This window comes from Carassius auratus, unplaced genomic scaffold (assembly GCF_003368295.1).
Source record: "Carassius auratus strain Wakin unplaced genomic scaffold, ASM336829v1 scaf_tig00016310, whole genome shotgun sequence".
NCBI classification, from domain to species: domain Eukaryota; kingdom Metazoa; phylum Chordata; class Actinopteri; order Cypriniformes; family Cyprinidae; genus Carassius; species Carassius auratus.
In genome coordinates, this window is record NW_020524662.1 from 32,513 (window position 1) to 37,221 (window position 4,709).

At 50.0% G+C, this 4,709-nt stretch overlaps 1 pseudogene; it reads right to left on the bottom strand.

The window, feature by feature from the left end:
* Positions 1-1,439: 1,439 nt before the first annotated feature.
* LOC113075038 (uncharacterized) lies at positions 1,440-3,787 on the bottom strand (annotated as a pseudogene).
* Between the last annotated feature and the right edge of the window lie 922 nt (positions 3,788-4,709).

The window sequence follows — 4,709 nt, forward strand, 5'->3', positions numbered from 1 at the left end:
AAAGGAAGGACCCTTGTTGGGCTCAAAGAGCATCAACATGACCCACTCACTAATCCCCCCCACTCTATAACCCACTTGAGAACCCAGGTCACAACCCTCCATGAAGAGGGTGAACAAGGTATGCGGTCAGCTCTAGGCTTGACTCAGGGAAGAGGACGCCTCCTGCCTTGCATAGTCCCGTGGGCTGCGCCATTTAAACAACTAGGCAATTTTCATGATTGGGCATGGGACACAAGCTCAGGTTTGATCACCCTGTTGCTGGCCACCTTTGATGAGGGTGTTTAGTATTGAAAGGCCGAAACACCCCATGATTCAAAGGCATACTACTGATGATGTGTCCCAAATTTACATCTTTCCCATATCTGAGGTACAGCTCCCACGCCACTCTTAACATCAAGGCAAACCTCATGTGCATACCATCCATTGGCACAATGGACAGTTTAACATCACGTCCCGTGTTTTTTGATTCTTTGAGGAACACCGTTATGCCATTTTGTAACACTCATTCATATGTGAAGCATATCTATATTTGTTGTGTAAGGTTTCGTCGGCAAGATTATTTTTCTTTCTTTCTTTCTTTCTTTCTTTCTTTCTTTCTTATTAGTAATTGTTTTATTATTATCATCATCATCATTATTATTACTTTTATTATTGCGATATTGTTTCGATTTTGACAATAAAAACAATCAAAACATATGCATTTAGGGCGAAGGTTTCTGGGCTTAATACGCAAGTTGCGTAACGCAACGCAAAGCAAAGCACCGAATCTGTTCCAAGATCAGAGGCCATGCGGAAAAACAATAGGTTACTGTCGTAACCCCGGTTCTCTGAAACATCGAGTGGAGAGATCCACCAATGGGAAGGGCATCCGTACCTGACCTCTGCAGAAGCATCCAATTGCACCAAGTCTGGCTAGACAGACAGAAGCGCGCAGCCAATGCCAGGTAAGGCCCCGCCCCCTTACCTAGGGGTATAATAATGGCTGCAGTGCTGCTATTCTCCAGTAAGTATATTCGCTTCTCGTGTGGCAAGAGGGGCAACGCTGGTGGATCTCTCCACTCGATGTTTCAGAGAACCGGGGTTACGACAGTAACCTATTGTTCTCTTTCATCATCTCGTGTTCGAGATCCACCTATGGGAGAGACATGGACAGCTCCCCGATTGCCCAATACACTCACAGTGAGGTTCTGAAAGCCAGAGAAGGACGGTCGCCCCAAAGAGGCGGTGCCTGACACGTCCCATACTCATGAACCATGAATACTGATGCACAATCGTGACTACTGTGCATATGCAGCACATGAAAACATTTTGCATCACACACATGATAACCAATGTGCATATAATTACACCCAGAAAGGACTGTAAAAACATGCTTAGTGACAGGGATGTGCATGGCCAGCCAGCCCATTCACTCCGTCGTCACTTCCAACAAGGTTGCAGGGAAGGGCTAAGCAGACCCCACCCCTAAAACCGAATGTGCTACCGAGATATTGGTGACATCCAGCCGGTAATAACGCACAAAGGTATGAGGAGAAGCCCAACTAGCAGCGGAGCAGATGTCCTTTAGCGACACTCCCCTAAACAAAGCCCAAGAGGTGGCAATGCCCCTCGTGGAATGAGCTCTGATGCCCCCTGGTGGCTGCATACCCTTTGATTCATAAGCCAAAGCTATAGCATTCACAAGCCAATGTGAGAGGCGTTGCTTAGAAATAGGATTCCCTCCATGAGGGGGTGCCCATGAAATAAAGAGCTGGTCGCTCTTCCGGAAAGCACTGGTCCTGTTCATATATGTCCGTAAGGCACGGACGGGACACAGAGCATTTAGCCTCTCATCCTCCAGGGAGGAAAAAGGTGGAGGGTAAAAAGTGGACAGCTCCAACACCTCCGAAGTGAACGCAGGGAAGCACTTCGGCATGAAGGCCGGATTAGGCCTAAGGAAAACCATATCTCTACTAAGAGAGAATTTAGTGCACGAGGGATGAACCGAAAATGCATGTAGCTCACTGACACGTTTGGCTGATGCCAAGGCCAAGAGCAAAGCTGTCTTGAAGGACAGCAGCTTTAGGGAAATACTTCCAAGAGGTTCAAAAGGATATTGAGACAGAGCCTCCAACACCATGGAGAGATCCCACTCAGGAACCGTCCTCCTGATGACTGGCAAGCGGCGAAGGGGCACCCTTCATAAATCTGCGGATTAGAGGATGCTGCCCGACTGTTGAGCCCTCAAAGCCCACATGACAGGCCGAAATCGCAGCCAAGTAGACCTTAATTGTGGAAAAAGACCTGTCTTTTTCTAGGAGGTCCTGGAGGAAACACAAAATATCAGGAACTGAGCACTGATAAGATGTGAGACCACGCCCATCACACCACCCTTTGAACACTCGCCACTTACTGCCATACAAGGATCGCGTAGAAACGGCCCTGGCATTCTGTATAGTAGCAATCACACGCGGTGAAAGCCCAAGTGCGCTTAGGTTCGTCCTCTCACGGGCCAAGCCCAAAGAGCCACCCTGTCCGGGTGCGGGTGATAAATCTCCCCGTTCGCTTGGGACAATAGATCCGTGCGGGGGGGAAGGCGCCACGGCTCGGCATATAACAGAGGGATTATCTCCACCAGCCATGGTGCTTTGGGCCACCTGGGTGCTATCTGAATGAGAGACAGGCCCTGCCCTCTCACCTTGGCCAGTGTAGGAATTATCAGGCACAGGGGAGGAAAGGCACACAGCAGCACACTGGGCCACGGGTGGAACAGTGCATCCACCCCAAGGGGCGCGTCCACGTCCTTTAGCAAGAAGAACGTAGGACAATGGTAGTTTTCGCGCGAGGCGAATAGATCTATGGTTGCCTGTCCGAATCTCATCCATAACACAGCCACTATCTGCGGGTGAAGGCGCCAATCTCCGTAGATTGGGTTTCCCCTTGATAGAAGATCCACACCTATGTTTAGAAGGCCTGGAACATGAGTCGCGCGTAACGACAGGAAAACCCGTCCGCTCCACACTAGAAGCTTGTAAGCTAGAGCGTGAAGTTTCGACGAGCGCACGCCGCCCTGACGGTTGACATAAGCCACTGTCGTGGTATTGTCACAGCGTACGAGCACATGATGTCCCTGCAGGCGAGGCAGAAAATGATTCAGAGCTTTCCATACGGCCATAAGCTCTAAATAATTTATGTGCGCTGAACTTAGTCTGCTCGGCCACAGACCGTTCACCGTTCTGCCCTCCTGGGTGGCGCCCCAGCCTGTTAAGGACGCATCTGTCGTCACAACTTTCCGCATCATAACCGTCCCCAGAGGGGTTCCCTGTGCGTAAAAGTCTGCGCTCTTCCAGTGGCGCAAGGCTGCCGAGCAGGCGCGCGTCACTATTACAGAGCGGCAAAGATCGCGCGTCGGGCTGAAATGTAGTGACAAAATCCATTTCATGAACGCTCTCATTCTCAGGAGTCCCAGCGGTACAACCTGGATCGATGAAGCCATAAGACCCTGCAGCCTGAGGCATGTGCGATATTGTACTTTCGCCCCCTCTCTGAACTGCGACAGACAGTTCATTAGAGAGAGAACGCGCTCTTGAGAGAGACGCGCTCGCATGGAGACTGAGTTCAACTCCAAATCCAGGAAAATGACATTCTGACTGGGTGTAAAATTGCTCTTGCTCACATTCACTCTGAACCCGAGAGATGTGATGTGCGTGAGCACACGGCAGGTGTCCTGCAATACTTTCTCTTTCAATTCGGCTATGATGAGCCAATCGTCTATGTATGTCAGAATCCTCAGACCTGACATTCTCATGGGTGCTAAACCCGCCTCTGCACACAGACAGAAACACCGGGGGCTCAGACTGAGCCCAAACGGCAGAACTGTGAATGTAACATGTGCCTTGGTAGGCGAAACAAAGAAACTTCCTGTGTGGCGGATAAATGCTTATATGGAAGAAAGCATCTTTCAGGTCGACCGATGTGAACCAGTCGTTCGGTTTTATGGCGCGGGCGAGCTAGCCATGAGTCAACATTCTGAAATTGTATTTCCTCAAATGTTTGTTCAACACACGAAGGTCCAAAATAGGACGGAGAGCGCCGTCCTTTTTTGGGACCAGGAAATAACGAGAATAAAATCCCTGATTCATCAGACTGGGGGGCACCACTTGAATCGCTCCCTTGTTTAGGAGGGAGGATATTTCCTCTTTCAGAATGTGTGAGGCGTTCTCTTCCGTGTGTGAAGAGAGAACGCCGTTGAAATGCGGGGGTTTCATTGCAAACTGCAGTCTGTATCCCTGCATTATAGTACGCATCACCCACTCGGGAGCCGAAACAGTTCGCCAAGCCCATTCGTGACTTGCGAGCGTTCCCACCCGAGCTGCAGCGGGGCTGTTTAAGCCCAGCTGGTTTGTTTGTGATACAATGGCGCCATCTAGTGGACACACCAGGGGCACCATGCAGGGGTTCAGACAGATTTCCTCTCTCCGCAGGGAGATGGACTCTCTCTGCAGAGAGAGATCCTCTCTCCGTAACGAATTCATTTGATTCGTTTGTTTTAATGTGTTTCTTGTTTTTTTGTGTGTTTTGTGTTGGGGAAACACTGGGGCCGAAGCCTTTATTGGTTGGGTGAGGGGAACAGAGTGTATGCGGTGTGGTGACACTGCTTTTGCACTTTTCCTCACAACAGGCCCCCTGAACGTGAGGGGGGAACACACACCGTTCATTAAACACATGGG